The sequence below is a fragment of the Convolutriloba macropyga genome, chromosome 10, assembly GCF_964194025.1.
Source record: "Convolutriloba macropyga chromosome 10, txConMacr16.3, whole genome shotgun sequence".
NCBI classification, from domain to species: domain Eukaryota; kingdom Metazoa; phylum Xenacoelomorpha; order Acoela; family Convolutidae; genus Convolutriloba; species Convolutriloba macropyga.
The window spans coordinates 22141560-22166004 of NC_134477.1; positions in this window are offsets into that span (position 1 = coordinate 22141560).

A 24445-nucleotide genomic window follows, 5' to 3' on the forward strand; every position below is an offset into this window, starting at 1 on the left:
CTCAATTCTTGCACTTCGCTAGCATAGGTCAATACAGACTGCTTTAGTCATCCACTAGGGTTAATTGGCTCAGATTTCCGCTAGTTGTATTCAAAAATGCGCTTTTTGTCGAAAAAGAAGTTGATATGCAGGATCGTGATCTCCAGAAGCACTTATTTAAAGCACTCTGCTTCGGCTCATTCGTAATTTTTAACGCCCTTGTATTTTTTTTCGTTTTCAAAGATTAAAAATGCGTGAAATTGTCTTTCTTAAAAACCGAATTCATTTTCAACAGGTAACATAAGGCTCAAACTAATTGTTAAGGGTTTGATTTTTTTCAGTTTTTAATGCAAAACGCAATCATTCAATTCCATTCAATTGTGAATCTGCAAAAACTGGATCAGAATATATTTCATAGGAGAAAAATTGGAACGTAGGTAAATTTTACAATTTGCCGGTAAAGACGCCAAACTGAAAATGCACGGTTTTTTGTTTACTTTGCTTTTGGTCAAATTTTTGTGCAAAATGCAATAGTTCCAGTCCAATCAATTCTGGATTTGCAAAACAGTTAATCAGAATATGAGCTTTAGAAGAAAAGGTGGACTTGTGGTGGAAATTACAACTTTCGGTACAAAACTCTAAGTTTTAAGGTCTCAGTGTTTTGGTAAAACGTTGTGTTTTGTTATTTTTGGCGCTAAACGCAAACCTACCAGTCCAATTATTTGTGAATCTGCAAAAAGGTTGGTCAGAATATGAGTTGTAGAGCAAAAATTGGATTTGTAAAAGACGCCCATTTTTGAAGTCTCAGTGTAATCGTTTACGTTTGCGTTTTGTCGCTTTTCGGCCCAAAATGCAAACAAATCAGTCCAGCCAATTGTGAATCTACACAAGAAATTGTCAGAATATGAGTTTGAGAATAAAATTAGTATTTTTGGAAGAAATTACAGTTTTCAGTACTTAAAGCTAAAGTTTCAGTTTAATCGTTAATGTTTGCTTTTGGTCGGTTCTTGATGCAGACTGCAATCATCCAGTCCAACCAGTTGTCTTTCTGCAAAAGAGTTGATCAGAATATGACTCTGATTTCGCTAGCATAGGTCAATGCAGACTGCTTAACTCATCTACTAAGGATAACTGGCTCCGATTTCTGCTAGTTGTATTCAAAAATTCGCTTTTTGTCGAAGAAGAAGTTGATAGGCAGGATCGTGATCTCCAGAAGCACTTATTTAAAGCACTATCCTTGGGCTCATTCATAATTTTTATCCCTCTTGTGTTATTTTTTTCGTTTTCAAAGATGAAAAAACGGGTGATAATGTTTTTCTTAAAAACTGAATTCATTCTACAGAAGAATTTGTCGGAATATGAATTTTAGAATATAATTAGGATTTGTGGAGGAAATTAGAGTTTTCAGTACATGAAGCTAAAACCTAAAGTTCCAGTTTAATCGTTAACATTTGCTTTTGGTCAATTTTTGATGCAAAATGCAATCATCCAGTCCAACCAGTTGTCTTTCTGCAATATAGTTGATCAGAATATGACACTGAGTTCTTTGAGAAAGCTATGGTATCTATTTTCTTTTGTTTTGTTTGGAGGGAGCTTTTGAGTCCTGGTCTTTAAACAAGTGTTATAATCGCTTCCCCTGTAGTTTTTGTTTGTAACTACGTCGTAGCATGTCCCGAGTCTGCATGAAAAAAGAGGAAGGAAAAACAGCAGATCACACCGGAAACTTTTTTAATTTAATTTTTCCGACAGAAATCAACTTTAATCATTTCAGGTCTTTTTTATTTGTATCGCAATAAATGAGTGAAGGAACATAAATAACAGTAGAAACCCTTTCCAGTCAGATTTTGATCTCGAGGATCAATATGAATTTTTGGCTACTTCTTGTGAAATTTTCAAAAAAGGTCAATTGGCAGGTTTTGTTAGTCAATTCACTTCTAGCTGAAATCATTAAGTGTCGAGAGGATAAGATAATGCTCATTTAAGATTGCCCATTAAATCTGTTTCTGAAAAGACAATTGTACTCGAGGATCAAGAGCAATTATTTTTGTTGACGAAATTTTTGATGGGACTCAAATTCTGAATCAAATAATACGTTCAATGAAAAATGATTCTTTCAATTGGCCAAGCAGACTCTTCTTAAAGTTCTTGAATTCATTTTTTTTTGTCTTCAGAAAAATTTTGTGAATTTTGATTTTTTTTAATTGGACTCGTTTTCAACAGGTAGCTTAAGTTTGGAAAACTGCTTGAGTGATGCGCTAGGGTAAATCACTTCGAGATATTGCTGGGTTTTTAAAGATATTTCGGAAAAAACTTACTGTTCTTGTTTTTCGGAAAAACTTACTGTTCAGGATCAGAATCTACAGTGATAAAATGCTGATCAGAAGATACTGATCGAGGTTCTTCGTTAGGTGACCTAAACATCTGAAAAACAGTTTTTTGAATCCAAGCAACAAATAGGCCGAGGTTACCAAAAAAAAGCCGTCATTGCTTTATAATAGATCTTAGTTAAGAAAAAATAGTTCTGGATCAAGTTGCAGTTTTTTTTATACGGCACTGGAACACAATGGTCTCATTGGTAGCTTGAAAAATTGTTTTTGGTCGATTTTTGGGTGAAAAAGTAATGATACCAGTCAAGACAATAGTGAATCTGCGAAAGATTGGGCCAAAATGCGTGTTTTGTGTGAAAATTTGCATTTTGATAATGATGACTATCGAGAAAAAAATCATCTGAAATAGTTTGTGCAAAACATTATTCTGAGCAGTTTTTCTCGTCACTACATCAAAACGCCATATGAAACTTTTAAAAGTATATGTATCCAAGTTTTTTGGCCAAATAAGAAAAATTTGTTTCAATGTTATCTAGGGTTCAAAAGACTAGCACAGTAGAAAAACTAGCAAAGACTAAGTCTTAGAAACCATATAAAATCATGTATGTTGTTTTAGATACCATATCAAAGGCCATAATGATTTCATAGATAACATATCCCAAATCATACAAGTAATCGTTCGTCATCGTGAACTGAAAAGCCTTCATTTGGTTTCAGTGTTTGGAAATCTCGCTTAATCGTAGATCACATATATTGTATTAGATACCATATCAAAGAATAAATTGATTTCATAGACGCCATATCCTGAAGCTTTCATTTGGTCTCAGTGTTTAGACCTTTTCAGGCATCTTAGAAACCATATCAGAGACCATAAAGATTTAAAAGATAACCTATCCCAAATCATACAACTAATCGTTCGTCATAATGAACTGAAAAGCCTTCATTTGGATTCAGTGTTTGAAATTTTCGCTGAAGAGTGGGAACCATATCATAAATCACATATGGTGTAGTAGATACCATTTCAATGACTAAATTGATTTCCTATAACGCCATATCCTGAAGACTTCATTTGGATTCAGTGTTTGAAACTTTTGGGGCATCTTAGAAACTATATCCATGATAACATATTGTGTCATAGATGCTATATCAAAGACAACGATGAGTTCATAAATGCCATATCCTGAAACCCTCATTTAGTTTCATTGTTTGAAACTTTGAGCCTTCTTAGAAGCCATATCAAAGACCCTATTAACTTCATAGATGACATATACTGAAGCCTTCATTTGGTTTCAGTATTTGAAATCTTTGAGAGATCTTAGGAACCAAATCTAAAATCACATATGGTGTCTTAGATACCATATCAAAGTCTAAATTGATTTTTTAGACGCCATATCCAGAAGCCTTCATTTGGTTTCAGCGTTTAAAACTTTTAAGGCATCATATAAACCATATCAAAGACCATAAAGGTTTCAGATATGCCATATCCCAAATCATACAAGTAATCGTTTGCCATAATGGACTGAATAGCCTTCATTTAGTTTCAGTGTTTGAAATTTTGCTGAATCATAATAATCATATCGTAGATCACATATGATGTATTAGATACCATATCAAAGACTAAATTGATCTCCTAGACGCCATATCCTGAAACCTTCATTTGGTTTTGGTGTTTGAAACTTTTGAGGCATCTCAGAAACCATACCAAAGACTCTAATAAATTCATAGATGCCATATCCTGAAGCCTTCTTTTGGTTACCGTGTTTGAAATTGTTTAGGCATCTTAGAAACCATATTCTTGATTTCATATGGTGTCACAGATGGCATATCAAAGACCACTATGAGTTCATAGATACCATATCCTGAGACTTTCGTTTGATTTCAGTGTTTGAATCTTTTGAGACATCTCAGAAACCATATCAAAGACCCTAATAATTTCATAGATGCCATATCCTGAAGTCTTCATTTGGTTTCAGTTTTTGAAATTTTTGAGGCATCTTAGAAACCATATTCTTGATTTCATATGGTGTCACAGATGGCATATCAAAGACCACGATGAGTTCATAGATACCATATCCTGAAACTTTCGTTTGTTTTCAGTGTTTGAATCTTTTGAGACATCTCAGAAACCATATCAAAGACCCTAATAATTTCATAGATGCCATGTCCTGAAGCCTTCATTTGGTTTCAGTTTTTGAAATTTTGGAGGCATCTTAGAAACCATATCTACATATCTAAGATCACATATGATGTCTTAGATACCATATCAAAGACCATAATGGTTTCTTGGTTGCCATATCCTAAAGCCTTCATTTGGTTTCAATGTTTGAAATTTTGAGGCGTCTTAGATAACATATCAAAGGCCAAAATTATTTCATAGATGCCATATCTTGAAGCTTTCATTTAGTTTCAGTGTTTGAAATTTTGAAGGCATCTTAGAATCCATATTCAAGATCATATATGGCGTCGTAGGTTACATATTCAAGCTCATAATGGCTTCCTGGATACCATATGTAAAACCATAAAGTGTCCTGCACTACCTAAACTACCAATTTATTGTAGAATCTTGATAATCATACCAATATTATATATGGCTTCATAGAAACCATGGCAAGATCATGCGAGAAATTTTGCTCAGACTTTTGGATGGAGCCATTATTGGTCTTAGATATGATATCTAAGAAGGATCAGACCGAGTGGGATAATTTGCATCTCAAAATCACTGAAAAGCACGCAGTTTTCAGCGGTGAACACGATGCAAGTGGTTCAACGTCAATTTTGATATAAACTGGCTTCATCCTGATGCCCTCCTATGCATTTTCAACACTAATTCTTTCTTTGTGCCATTGGTCATCAAATTACATAGGTGCTATAGTAGAATTACTGAAGGGGTTGGGGTTTTTGTGTGCAGATTGTGGCTACAGTAAGAAAAATTTAATAGCTTAAAAACCTTGCTGTTTATATTTTTATGCACAATTGATTATGTTCATGCTGTGACGTCAAGATTAACGTTTATCTGGTTTCAGTCTAATTATGAATAAATCACCTCCCCTCAATTACCCCCAACCCCCCCCCCCCCCCCCCCTCGTGAGTTCGTCTTGGGTTTTTACATATCTATATTTGGCCTGGGGCCAAGTCTAGTTGGAATTTGAATACAGAAATGGAACACTATCATTCAGTGCTGAGATGCAGTAGAGAACTCTTCATTTCTTTGTGTTGAATTTTGGGCCCCCTTGCTCTTTGCACAATGTATGGCAGATACTACGTATCAAATAATTGTGTTAACACAAACACACGTTCGTTTCAAACGGAGTTGCAAAATATTTGGTACTGATTAAGCGGGCAAGATAATCGCAAGTGGAAAACCTCAGTTTTTTACCGCATAGTTGTTATTTCAGACGACGGGTCTACAACAACAGAACAGAGAAGATGGAATTTGCGACTGGGCTTGATTTCGCAATGGTAAGATTGAAGAAGAAGGTTTCTCATAGTAGAGTGATAGAAATGTGCGATCAAGATGTTAACGTATCACAGTACAGAATAGGAATGTGTGGCATGGGAGACATAACACGCAGGCATTTAAAACTGCCTGCGCTCCGTCTGAAAGAAATGTTTTTCGAGGAACACGGAAAGAATCCCTGGAGAGTGATTTTAGATCCAATTGGAAGCAAAGCTGCATGCTTTGGCGATAGGAAAATGATACACGTTTGCTGGTACATGCGTCCCCGTTCGGAAAAAAGTTTATCTTGCAATGTCTTGCAAGATTCAGGCAGAATCTTGCAAGGCAATACATCATCTTGCAAGATCATGCATGAAAAACTTTTTCTGGTAAGACTCTTACAAGATAAACGTTTTCTTACAAAGAGTTGTCAATTGTTAAAATCAGTATTGAATCACTAATCTTGCACTGATCATGTAGGCAATCAAGTAGGCCGAAATCCGAATTGAAGGGCTCATTGCTTCTAGCAACTCCTTTTTTTGCCAAAAACCCAAATAACGACAACTCTCAACCCACAGGAACGCGCCCGAGTAAAGACCGAATCTTAAACATGCAAAGATTTTCAAGAGTTTCCCGCAAGTTATGGTTAACTTGTAAGAAATTGAAAGTGGAATATACAGCTTGTAAGAACTTGCACCTTTTTGGAAGAAACAATTTCTTACAAGTTAGCAATCGATTTCGACCCGGTCGTGGTAAAATTGTGGCTGAGCAGTCACATTCTGGGCAATTCCAAATTTTCACTGTGCAACACAAAAAACAAGAAAAACTTTAGTTACAACATGTCACAACTGGTCAGGACTTGATAAAATCTCAGCAAGTCTTAAGAATTTAAGAAAGACGTAATCATCACTTTATTGTTAACCAAAGACTTGTACCATAGAAACATTAATCAGTAATTGGAAATTTTGCCACTCAATTACATTAAAGAACAATAGGTATCGGTTAACGTTCTGACCCGCTCATTCACCTTTTTGGCTTAATTATCTAGCAAACGAAGAAGAGTTCGAAAATTTTCAAAAACTCAAGTATTGTACAAAGTTAATAAGCTATTGCTTCTATTAGTAATAAATAATTTAGTATTGTAAATATTGATTGCTACATTAGAAGGCTAGTATTGTAAATTTTGCTACCTTTTTTCGTTGAATTTTTTTAGAGCAATTCAAGAACTTAGTAAAAATTTTTTAGCGTAAAACGAATACTTATGTTTATAGAAACACGAAAAGGAGAAAAGGAAAAGATTTTGGATGAAAATAACGAAAAATGAATATTATTCAACTCTACATTGATGAACCCATGATATGATGGTAAATTTTTCGTATTTACAGTAACGAAAATTTGTTTGACCTCCTCAATGCTGTTACTAAAAGCTGCAATCTTACTTATAATACAAAATCTCTCCTTTCTTCTAAACTGTAGATACAGTCTGGTAGTGTTAAGATTCGTGCAACGAGTCTTATTTGGCTAATAATTACCCGGGTTATAAACTGAGAAAAAAACTGTAGTTCGATTGTGAATTAATGAATACATATCAACGTATTAACCAACGTGTTATTCCAAAGCAACGTAGAAGCTTTAATATGATCAAGACAACAAGTGGAACTTAGATGGCAGTGTTTTTTTCGATGTTCTTTTTACGGTTTTTTGTCTGATGTTATTGACGTCAAAATCGGTTCGTAATCTTTCAACAATCGTTTAGAAAACCTAAAAAATAAGCCGAAAACCACCCTAATCGATATTTTTTGTGCTCATATTTACTTAAAATTAGGTTAATTGAACTTTTTCGGAACTTTCTACGTATAATATAACGTGTTTTACTCTTATTTGGAACGATATATGTGCACATTTGAATACTTGATTCTGATTGGTTAACAATTCTTTCCATTACTACGTAACATCCGCCGGCTCGGAAGAAAATGTTGGGAGAACTGGTTCAAGTTTAACAAGCGGGCGGACGAGTGATCCGGTCGGCGTACGTAATATTGCAGAGCGCGCGACTCTATCGGAGCTGTAACCGAATTCCACAATCCGAGCGGTAGGGTACTAACCCCTAGGACTGGCTTCCTCAACTATCCAAACCAAGTCCCCGGTCTTGAGGTGTTGCTCGGCAGGCGTCTGCCACTTAGAGCGTCGGATCAGCGTCGGTACATACTCTCTGATTCAACGGGACCAGATCGTAATAGCGTACAACTGACGTAATAGCGTACTTGGCGTAACGTTTACGATGGTTAAATTAATGATTGCGGACAGTAGACGGAATACCGTAGAGTTTTCTCCTAAAAGAAATTGGTTAGGCGTTATAGCGTTCAAAATGCACGGATCAGCGCCTCCGTGTGTTAAAGGGCGCGAATTGAGAGCATGCTCCACGAGACAAAAGGTAGTATTCAGCTCCTCATCCATGAGGCGACGCGTGTCAAGAATAGTATACAGCACGCAATTGAAGCTGCGTACCAACCTCTCCCAGATACCACCCTGGTGTGGTGCGCTGGGTGGATTGAACTTTATCTTTTTACCTTTGTGAGCGAGCTGAGCCGCATTAATGACAGTGTTCCAGTTTTCAATACTTACTCGGAGTTCTTTCTCCGGTCCAATGTAGTTAGTGCCATTGTCCGACCAAATCATGGCAGGTGTACCCCTACTTGACACTAACAGCTCAACTTCCATAACACAAGAGCTGGGGTCCATGGATGCAACTTCTCGATATGGACAGCGCGAGTAATGAGACAGCTGAAGAGGAAGCACCACCTTTTCTCAGTAGTAGGGAGGACAGTAACATAGAACGGCCCAAAGTATTCAACGCCGGTGTTCATGAAGGGAGAATACTGATAAGCAAGTCTCTCCTTAGGTAAGTCAGAAATGATTGGCTGCATAGTTACAGCCTGAAATTCCCGGAATCTCAGGCAGTGTGCTTCGATGGAACGCAAAGACGATCTTAATTTCAGTACTGTATAGTGTTCCTGCGCAATTGACCTTAGGTACTCAACGCCTCGATGCCGATGCTTTACATGGATATGTTCAAGGAACAGTTTTAGAAATGGATGACATGCATCTAAGATGATTGGGTACATTATCTTAAACCCAACAGGAACGGATTAGCCCACTTGGACTAAGGAACGTTGGATGTGGAGCCATTTGGCTGCTCCGTTTAACAGATTTTTTATCAAGAAGATCTTTTCTTCCGGTTTCAAAGGACTCTGCATGCAACAAGTACTGGAGATGACGCCCGACTTCGTCAAGCTCAGTAGGGTCAGTAATGCTACCATCAAGGTTACGGTAGCCGGAATATTTCGGCAAAAGTCGGAGCACGTATGAAGCAATGCGCAAGTACTTTTGAGAAGAACTAAATTAACCAAATGGGAATAACGACGGAACGGGAGTTGTCTGTTTTTAACAGATGTAGCAAGAGATACAGTGTCTTCTATAGTGATTGCTTGGTTGACGTTTTTAATGACGTATTTGTTCATTGCCAAAGGGAAACTTGATTTAGATAGGAGATGTGGACCTTTGACCCAGCTGCTGAGTTGCAAAAATTCAGCGGACACTCCACGCGTGCCAGCGTCAGCTGGATTATCCTTAGTTGCGACGTGGTTGGTCAACGATGGTAAACTCCAAAATTTCGCAAACGCAGTCTGCAACAAAAATTGGTTGTTTTTCATTAGAGTTTATCCACTGAAGAACGGTCGTGCTGTCTGTCCACATGTATACTTGGTTAACAGTTACAGTAAGTGCCTAAATTGTTTGGTTCTTCAGCCGAGAGGCAAGTACAGCTTATTGCAATTCCAGATGTGGGACAGTCATTACTTTCATTGGCCTACGCGTAATTGTCCTAAAGCAAACTCAAGCTTTGTTTCTACCTCGCCCGTAGGAGTTGTTACTCGGGCTCGAAGGAATGCGACGGCACTAAAAATATCTTGAGAACTGTCACCGAACATATGCAATTCTACATTACATTCTCAAAGGGTCCTGTAAAATAACTTCGAGTAATTTTGATGTTTTCAAGCATTGGTAAGTCCGCACTCCAAACAAAAATTCTTGCGGGAGCTCATCATCCCAAGGATGTCTTGTGACACGCCAGATATCCTATAAGAGCAGTCGAGCACCAACAGTAAACGGTGCAACAGGACCTAAAGGATCAAAGACTTTCGAGACAAGACTTAGGACCAAGCGCTGAGTCATTGATTTTGTTATAATGCAGCTCGTATCCCTACTAACAACTAAAGTGTCATTAGTGTTGTCCCACTATAGCCCAAGCACGTGCGATAAATCCTCCTGGCATGAAGCAATAACCTTGGGCTCAGTAGATTGAGGAGTACAATCATTTCGATCAGCCAGATTTGGCACATTGCTTACAAACTTTGTAAGGTTGAACCCCCAAGATGTACAAATTCCTTCGATCTATTGATGGCTTTCTCAGGAGACTCCACTGAGTCAAGGTAATCGTCCACGTAAAAGTTTTTAAGGACGGCTTTTGCAGCATCGGGTTGAAACTTTGCGTTGTCTCTCGCAGTGCGTTGTAATGCATAGTTGGCCCATGTTGGCGAGTCTTTAGCCCCGAAGATTTGGCGCGTCTATTGAAACACTACAACGTTAGTTGTGGGGTCCTCCCGCCACAGAAAGCGAAGTGATGGTTGATCTGATGGTAATAAACCAATCTGTAGAAACTTTCCCTCGATGTCGGCAGAAACGGAATATGGATTTTGTCGGAAGCGAAGAAGTACGCAAATAGGATTTTGGAGCAGATCAGGGACAGTGAGCAAGGAGTTATTTAGTGAGGCATCATGAAGTTTTGTTGATCCATTGAGCACCATACGCAATTTAGCCGGTTTGTTCGGGTTTAAAACCGGATGTTGGGGTAGGTACTACCCTTTATCGGACCAGTTCTCAACCTTGTGAGCGTCCGGAAACTCATTTACATACGCCTCATTTATATCTTCCTTGATGGTACTGGTATACTTCACTCTAAGGTCTTCATCCTTGGCCAATCGTTTTTCGAAAGATTTTAGTTGCACAAGGGAGGAGAAGTAGTTATTTGGCGGCTTGATCTTGTCTGCTGCCCATAGCATTCCGACATTGTATCTCCAGCCATTGTGTGCGGTAGTAATTTCAAGGATTTTGTGAACCCTTGCATCTGCTGCAGATCGTGGGTCGACCTGCTTGCTTGCCCCAATTGATTCAATGTCGTACAATGACTTTACTTAACTTGCTAAATCATTGTCATGTTCAAAATTCACTTTAAAGCAGATAGAGGTTAAACACGAACTCGATGGTAACAGACCGATTAACACTCAACCTATGGGTAAGCGGACGTCAACGGGTGAACGCTTTTCATCGGCAGAGAAGTATTCTAACGGGCGGATGGCAGGATAAACATCTTTTCCGAGTATCATCTCAATGTCTTTATAGGAGTATGTCACTGGATCAAGGACTTCTAAGTGTGGGTAAGTCTCTTGCAGGACCTTTACAATAATTATATCTGAGCCCACGTTCAGACTCTCGTTAACGAAAGGGTTGATGGTAAATGGTTCGAAATCCTGATGTCCTCTTAGTTTCACAGTAACTTCAACAATCCTAGTATCAACTACCTCTTCGGTATTAATACCCTTGACAGTTAGCTTTACTGTTTTACCGTGCAAACCGAGTCTTTCTGCGAGACTGCCGGCCACCCAAGAGTTACGGCAGGCGTTATCATACAAACCTAAAGCCTTAGTATCTAGACCAAACGAGTTGACCAACTGTAATTCAGCCACCTGAAGGAGCCCCTTAACGTCAGTAACTGATGACAGCCTTTTGCGTTGTGGTCATATTAGACGGCTGTTGACTAGCAGTTGCTTTACTTTGACCGGTGTAGCCAGAAGACAGGATAGTAATGGGATTTGCTGACTGTTTTGCTGGTAAAACCCTATCTCCTCCATGAAATAGTGTGTTATGCGAACTATAACACACTTGTGCTTGGCGCTTTCTTGGTTGAGGGCACTGGCGGAATGTGTGCTTGTCCGGTAAGCAGAAAAAACAAAGTTTTTTATCCGCCACCAACTAAACTCTCTGGGCTGGAGTCTTCTCCTTGAAAACTCGACACTCTCATAGCCGTCGGTTACCTTCGCGAACAGTGCAGCAAGAGTAAGTGTTTGTGGAAGAAGATGACATTTTCCTCTTTATTTGCCTTTGTTGTGAAATTGATACAAACATTTTTGAGGCTGTTTTGGTCTTGGTTACTGAAATGCTGTTCCCTTCAGGATTTGCCTTGGTTGCACTTTGTTTCATTAGATCATGGGCCTCGGCCTTTTCTTTGAGCCAATCGTTAAAGTCAAGGAGCGTAGGCTTAACCCAGTGCTTTTTAACCGTAGAAAGCGACCAGGGCTCTTTCATAATTGGTGGTAACTTCTGTACCGCTTGGTTAAGTAGAGAAGCGCTCTTGAAGTCAGCATCATATGATAGTGACTTGAAAACCCCAACAAGGCTGGATATGGTTGCAGAACAGTTAATGATGTTATCACTATTTTGCATTTTAATAGGCGGATAAATGCTCAGTTTATCCAAATGTGCACATACGACTGCCTGTGGCTGGCCAAATTTACGTTCCAAAATCCTTAGTGCATGCTTGGACATTAAACCACAGTAAGCAAACTCGGCGACAGCACTCTTTGCTTTACCGGTGACGAGTGTTTTATGGTAGATCAATTTAACGTCATCACTGAGCGACTGCGAGTCAATCGCGCTTTTGCATTGACCATACCACTCGTGCCATTGTAATGGATTGCCATTATACTGAGCAAGTTTTCATTCGAGCAAGGCGTCATTTTTCTTACTGGTTATTGCATCAGCTTATTCCTTCATCAATGACGCTTTTTCCGGTATCGGATTGGTAGTTGAAGAAACCTGCGGACCACTCCAAGTCAATGGAATGGGCCCAACATAAGGGTATGTTGGCTAAAAGACCGGAGTGGCTAGATCAAGTACATCATTACTAGTAGTTGCGATCGGGTTTTCTTGATTTTTGGGTTTTGTGCTGATTGGGTTTTGTGCGCCTGATGCTGATTGCATACCAATCAAAAGGGTGTGAATCCTGTTATATTCGTAATGGAACATTAGTGCTTGAGGATGCGATATGTGCGTGTGCATTTGGAGGCAAACTATTCAAGGTGGTATTCTCTGGGTTGACTATTGACGGTCTGTGCTGTGGAAAACGCCAATGACTCATAATTGGCACAAACTTTTGGCCAAGATGGATATTGGGCATACTTGGGACAGGAGCAGCAACGGGACGTGCGACTTTGTGTACTCGGTTATTATTATTTTTCTGAAAAGTGTTGTTGACGAATGGCTGATTAATCAAAAGGGCGTGTGGGATGTGAGCAGTGAGGTTAGGTGCAAAAACTGGGTTCGGAATGGGAAAGTGATTAGTATGAGTGGTTCGGATATGTGCTGTTGAGTGTTTGGACTTGGTGAGGCGCTTGGGTGAAGGAGAACATTCATTGCTGGGGCTGGATTATTTGTTTTCGGTAAAGGAGAAAGAGTGCCGTTTGGTGCTTGCGGAACAAAATTAAATTGTTGTCGGGAGCATAAACGCTGGGCCGAATTATTTTTAGGCAGACTTGATGTTTCAGGTCCCCCGGATTGTGAAGCTTGAAGCTGTGCGTGTGGAAAAAACTCGGATGCATTCTTTTGATTTACTTGCCGTGCCAACGGCTGTGGTAAAACGGGTTGTTGACTTGGCGGTGAAAGAGCCCCTGGGGCGTGTACAGAAAGTGAGGGACCATCTGCAGTTCCTTGGTTCTTTTTGCTTGGAAGCACCATGCCTCGTTGGCCTGTTTGATTTATTTGCGCCCGTAGGTGCGCATGGTACAACGCCTGTGTGTTAACATTGGCCAACAGTTTCTCAGGTGGAGTATAATAAGGATCGAGTTGCTGCAAGGTCTCATGGCTTAAAATGTAATTGTCTGGAAAATTTTTCGGAATAGAATGCGTTGAAATTTCAGTGCTCTGATCTTCCCAGTGCTCTGTTTCGCCGTTGTTGTGGCTAGAGCATTCAGAAGGGTCAATCATAACCTCTGGTTCACCAGTTTTATCATCTGTGTCAAAACTTAAAGCAAGTGAGGTGTTAATCCAGTCCTGGACAACCTTTTCACTTCTCATTGAGCTCCTAGCATTTAAAGTTGTTTCAGAGTGGCTACCTTTAGAAACGGTGTCCAGCAATTCAAGTTCTTGAAGAGTTGTCTCTGTTAACTGTTTCCTGTTGTTTTCCTCCAGTTCATCTAATTCAATTTGCTTTTTCTGCTGAGCGAGGCAGATGGCTGCCTCATTTTGTTTTCCAATTTCTTCGCATTTCATTAAATCGATTACGTAATCATGTTTACGCTGACTAGATGTTTTTGACGAGACCATCAGTGAGAGCAGTCTAGAACGAATGGAAGCCCTCGGTTCCTGAAACTCACTCACTTTATCATCAGCAGAGTTGATGTAGTTTTGTGCTGAAGTGAGGATCTTGACGTCCTTAGTTGTCATTGCTTCCAAATAAGACTCTAATGAAGGAATAAGTGCACTTTGATCCTCCGAATTTCCAGCAAACGCAATCAAGTCCTCATTTTTGTCTACAACCATCATAAAGGCTTGGTTGCAGTTTGTTACTAGGCGTTCATCTTTCACTCGCCTACTTTGACTATTTATAAAATGAAGGATTTCTTCATGCATAGAATGCAAGTCAGCTTCACGCTTTGACCTGGCAGCGTACATTTTTTTGAGTTTTTGATCAAGACTATTAGACATTACGAAGTTACTATTTCGAAAAATTAGTAAAAATACTACTGCAGACGTTATCTATTATACGTACACTCTGAACAAACCAAATCCACGCAAAACAAACCTAACGCAAAAGATACCAAAACACAGCACAATGTAGACAGTCTGTAAAACAAACCAGCCAAAAAACAGAAAAGATCGTCAAGCAGACAGTGCCTGACCAAAACAGAATTGGAGCGCTGAACGCTATGCACTCAACGCGGCGGAAGACGAAGGGCAAACGGGAAGTCGAGCGAGCAACGCGCGACGCAATGGAAACGGAACAGACGGGATGTCGAGCGAATAACGCGCAAGGCAACGAAACGGGACGGTGGGGAAAGAACAAGCGGCATATGAGGTCTGAAAGAACTATGTTAGCAGACCACAGCAAAAACTTAACGAAACCAACCTAGCCGTAACTCCAGAACAAACTTAAGTCACACCCTAGGAAGAAGGAGAGAAGCTACTGCAAGACAATCTAGCATAAGTCATTATGTGACTTAATTTAACAACAAGATATTTTACGGCAATGCAGTAGTACACTGAAAGGATGAAAAGGTCGAGAAAATTACTAGCCGTAACTCCAGAATAAACATAAGTCACATAATCAGCATACTAACGGTATTAAGCAAATTACAGCAAAATTGAATAAACTACAACAGTGTGTTTGTAGAGTAAAACAGTTGGAAAAGTCAAGAGAAAATTTAGCCGTAACTCGAGAATAAACTTAAGTCACAACCTAGAAGGCAACAAGACCAAACCTACTAGCAATCATGCAGGTACACCCAAAAATACAGCAGCAAAATCAATATACTACAACAAGAGGGCTAATAAATTAGAAAAGTTTAAAGTCAAAAAACAATCTAGCCGTAACTCGGGAATAAACGTAAGTCACTCCATAGAAAACTATAAGACCTAAACAACAAACCAGCCTGCTGGCATACTCAACATACTAAAGCGAAAACAACACTATACTTCATCACATTTGACGTAGCACATCGAAATCCGGAACAGAAGAGGGAGAAAACGAAAAGCAAAGTTTTAGGAGAGCGACGTTATTGAAAAAAAACGGAACACGGAAAATTGAAGCGGGCAAGTGCAAAAAAAGAACGCGGGCGAAACGGTACATAAACAAGCGACGAGAAAAAGTATGGGAACTTGATAATTTTTTGTAGGACGGAGGTTTTGAAAATTTTCAAAGCTTTTTCTGTGTATTGAGTTTCTCTCAATTAACGAACCTGCTTGTTGGAGAAAATGACTTTTGACAACTTTGTTAAAAATTTATGCTTTTGCCCAATTTTTTTCTATTTTTGGTCAATTTTTTGCAATTTCTTGAATACGGAACGGAATCTACTATACTGCACAGTTTTATGCTCAAAAATGCGGTTTATCTACATTCTGTAATTATTTTATAATTTTTTGAATTGCCTCAAAAATGACCAAATATTTTCAAAGCTGAAAATTTTAGCTGAAGAATTCCGTTTTTTTTCAATACGGAAATCTTAGACCAAAAATTCCGCAATTTTTAGTACGGAAATACTAAGAATTCCGCTATTTTCAATACGGAAATCTCCAAATAAGAATTCCTCGGTTTTCAGTACGGAAATCTTAAGAATTCCGCGATTTTCAAATGTTTTCTCAAATTTCTCTATATCAGAGGTTTTTTTTGATGTACGAGCCGACTATATCAATATTTGCAAATTTCCGGAAATTCGACCGAAAATTTTCAAATATGATGTATTTTTGTCTCAAAACTATGTTTGTGTGGGGTTAATGGTGACCGATTATCTATATTATTGAGCTAAAGCCGTTAACTTATTTGTTAAGGCAATATATCTCAATAATTTCCGTTAGGAGTTGGAGTTTGCCGCCTAAATCAAATATAAAATATCGGATTAAGAAAATCAAAAAAAAAATTAAAGGTTCTGTCTTACAGTGTTGTAGTTTCACAAACGCGGGACTTGTCGATTGTCAGAGCAAGGATCATTGCTGTTCAAGTATGAATGTGCCCTGGCCGATTGGAGACGTGATATCCCACTTGCCATACTCCTGGATGTGTTTCGTTTTTGGATGTGAAGCACTTCACTTTGAATCCTCAAAACATCCTGACGGAGAAGAAAAATGATCTGGCAACTGTTTTCGTTTTGGGCCACACTTCTGTCCTTTTGACTGTTGACGTGACGTGGCGTTCCATCAAACAACAATAGTAACCATGGCAGAGTTGAACACGCTTTGTTTCTTCATTAAACAGGAGACAACATTTATGAATTGATAGATATATTAAGCAACAAAGAAAGATACAAAGATAGGCTACACGAACAGAGTTATTGCACACTGAATTTTATTAGTGTGCTTGGCTTGTTAACAACAGGGCAGTAATAATGGAATTTCCCCGGAATTGGGTCGCGGAACCAATATAAAATCAGAAAAAAATGTAGTTCAATTGTGAATTAATGAATACATAGCAACGTATTAACTTTAATATATTATCTTTAGTGTATGTACAATCAAGTTCAATCAATTTAAAAGGCATCAAAATAAGAAAGTACAAAATTTCGGATAGATGAGTTTAAGCTCGTGTTTTTTTAGAGTTTTTTCTTTTCAGACCAATTGGTTGCTCTTGTTGTCGGGAGCCATTTCAAGCGCCGGAAGGGCTTCTGCTGGCTCTGCTTGCTTTTACTCTTTTTCTTTGTTTTCTTGGCTAGCCTCGTAGAAGTTGATTAGTTCGTTGTTTTTCTATGCGTGGTAAGAAATCAATAATTTTTACTCAAAGTAAAAAAGTCGTTTATTAAGTTTATTTATTCAAGATATAAGAAAAATTGAGAGTGGGAAGAGTAGATAAAAGATAAGTAAACAAATAAAAACTGGACTGCGCTCGCGTTGGGGATTGGACTACTGAGTCTCATGTGATCAAAGAACTGGAGGGCTGCGCTAGTCGTAAAAATGGTAATTTTGATCATGAAGGCAAGCGTTAAGACGCGTTAAATTAAATTGAGGGAAAGAAGCGTTTTCAAGAATGAAGTAAAATACAGAAGTAATAATAGGTAGCAGTTAAAAGTGCTATGCTAACCTAAACATTAAAACCACTGAACCAAACCGCGCATAGCACTGTGTTATGTCGTTAGTTGTATAACCGTAAATTAAATTTGATAAAGATATCAGAGGAGTGAATGTATAAAATGAGAACAATTTCTAGGTCTAAGATGAAGTTAATCGATTAAGATTTTTCAGCAGATAAGAGCTGTGTAAATTGCTGTTGTTTTCCATGTGTTTTTTACAGCTAAGCCCCAAACTTACTAGGTGGGCGGTTGGCTTAACTGTTTGGTTAGGACGTTATTTGTTCGACATTTGCCACGAATTAAATAAGCGAGCGGCTGGCAATAAGTCATTGGATGTTGGTTGTTCTGGCTTTTCTACGATATAGGAACTGGTAAAGAACATTAGCAGGACAGATGGTCCAGTGTGCATTGATAACTGTTTTTCGGACGTTGTCTCTGTTTCTGAATGAGTTCAAGTACCGATTTGTTCTTGTTTTCTTTTGCCCGTTTCTGGTACTCATTTGCTAATCTAATCTGAAAATCTCTTACTGCAGTTATATTGGCCTCTTCATGGAGTTTTTTGACACTGTACCAGCAAGGTTTCCTCGTACAAGTTCCCAATGATCTATTTTGGGTGAGTTGTATGTTGTTGATAATTGAATAAGATTGGTCAATGCAGCAGGCATTTGCATAGAGAAATGGAGGTCGAACCCATGATTTATACAAGGTAAGCAATCACTCTTCATCAGTGTTGATCTGACTGAGCCGCCATAGTTGGTAGATTCTTTTGTCTGCTCTTGCACCAAACTTTTGCAGTGTTCGTTCCATTTTAAATGTGGGTAAGGTTTACGCCAAGAAATTTGGTTGATTTTGCACGTTCAATTCGTGTACCATTGACAAAAACGTCTAGACTGGAAACTCTCTTTGACAGATTTTTAAAAGCATTAAATTTGTTGTGGCTGGATTTATTCTTATTTTCAGTTTTTGCATCATTTGATCAATTTGTCTAGAGAATACTGAAGTTTTTCTTGAATTATTCTACAGGAGCGCGACCTGTAGTAAAAGGCAAAATCATCAGCAAATTGAGGTATTTCAGGAATGCCACTGACATAAACCAGGAAGAGTATTGGTGCATTAACGCTGCCCTGAGGTACTCCATCTATTGTTGAAATTGTGCTACTTTTTGAGTTATTAATTTTCACGAAGATGCTTCTCTGAGTGAGAAAACAGTTAACCCATTTTATCAGAGGTTTATGCACACCAATTTTTAAACGTTTGTTTTGAAGTTCTAGTCTCAACACTGCATCAAACGCTTTTTCAATATCTAGGCAGACATATCCAACCATTTCGGACCATTGAAATGCTTCTGTTACGTGCTGAGTAAGTTTGAGTAAATTATCAGTTGTGCAACGGTTCCTTCTACACGAATTCTGCGTTTCACCGAAGACATCTTTTTTTCACAGTGCGCTAGGACAATATTTTTCACTGCTGGTTCACAAATACATAGCAACGTATTAACCAACGTCTTATTACAAAGCAACATATAAGCTTTAATATGATCAAGACAACAAGTGGAACTTAGACGGCAAGGTTTTTTTGAGACTCTTTTACCGGTTTCTTGTCTGATGTTATTGACGTCAAAATTGGTTCCTAATCGTTCAACAATCGTCTAGAAAACCAGAAATAATAAGCCAAAAACCACCTTAATCGATTCATATTGTGGTTATACTTACTTAAAATTAGGTTAAATGATTTTTTCGGAATTTTCTACATATACTATAACGCATATTACTCTTATTTGGAACGATTTTTTTTGCACATTTGAATACTCGATTCTGATTGGCTAATAATTCTTTCCATTACTACGTAACACGGGTCGAATTGTCCGCTCAAAAAGAGTTTGACTGCAAGTGGCGGATTTTTTGTTAGAGATTGCAGCTCATAAAACGTTACATCTTTTTGGACCGTCAAGGGAGGTAAATTTTTATTCATAAGGTAAGCAATAATCCTCACAGATTTCTTACACCAGCTAACTTCTCGGCACGTGGGTTAATTTCTCGAAAATCATCCCTTTGCAACTCATAGCAGCTAACACTTAGATCAGAATTTTGGTCAGGCGGTGGTATTTCCTCAAAAGTCTCCCATTGCAGCCCAATCTTACATCGAAACTTTGGTAGGGGGTAAATTCTCAAAAGTCCCCCACTCTTGCACTCCCACTCTTGCACCAAGATGGCAGGAGTTTAGGGAGGAGATTCGACCCGGATAGCAACAGCCCTTAATTCGAAGCTTAAACTTAAAATTGAATCGTAAGGTACGGTGAAAGGAACACAAATCGGAACTTTTCATCTACAAAGACTGCACACTTTTAGCTGTAGTCAGTGTTTAATTCACATTTGGATGACCAGTACGTTGGATAATCACACCCGGGACAAGGTTTGGCGGTGAGTTGTAGGAAATGCTGTGAAATGCGGTGAAAAAAGATTTTCAACGCGTATTCCTTACATCTTTTTGCGTTGAATGCGATTAATCGCGATGAATAATTTATTTTCAAGGGGTTCTCGGTTTTATTACAAAAAAGAAACTTCCATTTATGGGCCCGATACTCTCACCTCCTGAATGCCTTCAACTTCTTATTGCACTCCGCCAACTGTCACGTACTTCTATGCTATTTCATGTGAATTTAAATCAGACTCAATAAACGTTGGAAAACATATGCGGAGAACTTTTGTTAGAAATTCGGTTAAATGCGGTGTTTTTTCCACCGTTTTCACCGCCTTTCATACATTATTTTGCCACAAAAATCGATACGTGGAATTTTTGTAGGAAATATGGTGAACATCGCGGTGAATTTTTGTCAAGAGATGCCATGAAACGCGGTGAAATAATTTTTCACGGCATCCAACGCAATCACAACATTTCTTACAAAAATCAACCGGATTCTCCGCATTTCTCACAAAATATCACACAAAACCTCGACCGGGGCATGCTTTTTACAAGATATATATTCACTATACCGGATTTTTAATTAAAACGTTTAGTTGTCTCATCATGATAGTTCATTAAGATGTCACGTCAGAATTTTTTTATATGACGGGCACTTCGAATAAAGATTTGGATGATTTAAGGAATACAAACACACACGCGAATTATTCAATTAAACTGAATTCTATTTAGAGAAAAGTTATCTTTTATTTTTGTGAAATTTCATTTTTTGAAGATCTAAGTTTTTATAATTTAGTTTGACTTGTTCAAAATTTGATATAACAAAAAACAACGCAAGATATAAAAAGAAAATCAGTAAACCTACTGACAGCGTAAATAGATGAACTTCGAATTGCACATTAGAATTTAGCGTACTTTAGACAAATTTTTAAAAATAACTCCTAAATCAAGAAGTGCAAATTGTTGTGAAAATCAATTTCCAACTATTATGCAAAATAATGTGATGATTGTCTCAAATAAACAGTCAGCCAAGGGTTCTGCTTGTATGTTCAGCGAAAGATAAGACATAATAGCAAAGATTTAGTCAAGTAAAATAATTTTTATGTGTTTAGTTTATGTAAAGAAACGATACATAAACTAAACACCAGTCACTTGATAACAAAACATCAAAGCAAATTTATGTAAATCATAGCAATTCAATACTGCATCTAATTTTTACATAAGAATTTTAGTAGATGAAAAACAAGGCGATTAGGTAACAAGGAGGCTCGGTATTATGCGTTTGCACCTAAAGTTCTGATCCAAATTTTTTTAGTTCTGATCCACCCTGCTGATCAACATTTTTTAAATTTTATTTGTCTGTCAAAAAAGCAACAGACAGAAAACATTCAAAAATTCACAAATCTTTTAAAATTTGTTGTGTGAATAAATTAAATCGCTTGAAGTTGAAACCTCTCAAACGAAACAAATAGGGCTGCATTAGAAGGCCAAAGAGACATGAGAAGGCCAAAGATAGGTCATTAACCAGACCACGAATCAAGACAAAAAAAGAATGTCTATTTCTTCAAAAAAAATATAAATCAAAGTCAACAAAGCTATAGATAAGACCTAAACTGAGCACTCCAAGTTGACTTTTGCGGGATTTTGCTTAGATACAGGTCTTGTCATTTAACCATTTGGACACTTTTTTGTATATTTTCTTATTTCATACAGTCTACGGAGAGTTATGTGTAACCATTAGAGTCTTTCCGGTGCTTGAAGAAAATATGAATTTTCTTCAGAATGAAATCAGTTTTATTTTTTGCCGCGTAGAATTGCTTAAATTTACTTTAATTTGCTGAATTTTTTTTCCTATTGTTAACAATTTCTAACAATTTTTTTTAAAACTTTTTGTGTTTTTTTGAATAAACTTTTTGTTAATTGCTTTTTAGAGGGATTATGCGATATGTGTTCTTAAGAGATAAATGACATATTTTGTGCATTACTAGGCAATACCCCCTAGTCGAGTTGCGCCGTTGTAATGGAAAAAAAATCTTAATCGTAAATTTCCCCACCCCCTCCCCTCAATCCCATTTCTACTTTTTTGATTTTAATAGTCTGTCAAATGAAAAACAGAGAGAAAAAATTCGAAATTTCACAAACTGTTCAAAAATAAAGGGTGTTTGAATGAAAAAATATTGCTTGAAACTGGAACCACTGACCAACACAAATTGGCCGCATTAGAAGGCCCAGAAGACGAACTGGCTTTAACCATGCTACGAATCAAGAAACATTGAAACAATTCAAATAACAGCAAGAAACGTTACCAAAATATCAATGTCTCTTTGTTTCAAAAGTGTTTCCAAGAAGAGACATTTGAATAGTTGATCAACCTCAACTTTTTAAAATAAATGAAATACTTAATGCATTACCAGCCAACACCCAGTTTTTTCATGTTGCAGCCCTATAGTATTTGTCGTGATGTAGTCACATGCTAATATCAGCCCACGTATACTTCTTTTCATATTTCGTCTAGCGGTTTCCCCATGCAAGAACTAAAACTAAGTTGAACTTTGTTTTAGATAAACTAAGCTAAAGAGGATGCATTAAAATTGTATATTTAATGCGTTTTCATTGGCTTATGTTGTTTTAGCTGGGACCTGACAAGTGTTTTAAACCTCCCTGCACCCTCCTGACTATTTAAAACTGTTTAGAATGAAGCTCTCTCTTTCATGTCCTTGACTAGCATGAAGAGTGTCTGTGAATGGGCAGTCTGATGGTAAAACTCCTAAACAGTTACCGTTAAAAGTAAGTTGTGCTCGGTTATGTTTGTTGTGGTATTGTGTTCTGTGTTTGTTATTTGTTTGAGTTTGTTTGTGTGTCTACTTTGCCCTTGGACTTCAGTTGTATTTCAATTACACGAAAAATTCAGTTGCTGGATTTTCAGAAAAAAAAACACTTATTGGATGCCTCATTTACAGAACAACGGCACAGGGCGAGTCAGATTTGCAATCTTGTTCTCCTATCATAGATTCCCCACCGATCCTCGTGCAGCTTTCGTTTATTGACCCAAGTTTACCGTGCGTTCGATGTGATTTTCTATAAACACTACTACTACTTTTCTGAAATATCAACATTGCTTGAAGAGGTTCCTAAAACTATTAAAAAACTTTTCTGGAAAAATTGACACTTGTGCTACTTTTCTGAAATTTTGAGACTACCTAAATAAGTTCAAGTAACAATTTAGATACCTTAAATCATCCTCCAACTGAATGGAAATCTTTAGATATATATTACGCAATAATTTAATAATTTCAAAGCACAATCCGAGGACAGCAATTTATCACTGAATACATAGAACTATTAGCTTAAAATTTGCATTATAACTCGCTGGGTGTAACAGGTGTACAGGAATACCTGATCCTTGAAAAATGTTTTCTGCAACCTTGTTTTGCGACTTCACAATGGATAGAGTTGCATTTCATTTCGATTAGTGGAGTAGATTAGTTAATGGCGTGTCAAATTTAACAGAGTTGCACCACGGTTTCATGGTTAAGCGCTTGCCAAACTTTTGAAGTAGTAGTGTGCGGATCTATGCAATTGGTAAATACAGATTTTCCGAGAAATCAATTATTTTAAACAAAAATGGACCTCTTTATCAAATGAAATCAAAGCAGGTTGGAGCAGGTTTCACAAAGCCCTGCCTGGAGCAAAGCAATGTGAGCAGGTTTTTGGTATGCTAATGTTAACAGTTGTCATAGGCAGGCTTCAGTGTTGAGATGCTGACATTAAATCTTTCCGGTTCTATTGTATTTTATGTGTTTTAGTGGTTTTTGCAACATTCAGCTTCCTGCTCTATTGATAGAGTTATACAGATAAGTTGAGATTTAAAAATTGTTTTTTTGTCAAAAGCAGATACTGTATTGCCAGGAACCTTCTTATTGGAAAAAACTTTCTCCATCAGAACTCCAAATAAGAAAAGTATCCTTCAATGTGTTTTTCATTTTTCAATGGCAGACAAAGGCCATCTCTCAAAAAGCTTTCAAACAGCATATAATATAGCAATCTGTTATACTCATACACAGTGAGTATATCCAATTGAGTTGCGAATGACACTTTATTGACTGAGATGGGAGATCGCGTCGCAAATGGCAATCTATTTGATTAAGTTTATTATCCAATTTCTAGACTAGTCAATCGCGGTGCGAATGGCTACTTTCACAGTACTGAGGTTAAATGAGTAGCGTTTTTTGCAAGAATTGAATTAGACTGAATTTTAGCGTTGCAAGTTGGAGAATGAAATATGAAAGTTACAATTTTAAGAAAGAAAGTTTGTTCAAGCTTTAATCATGATTAACGGAAGCAACTCTAAGATTTGTTTATATCATGAACAAGTTAATTTCCTGCACAGA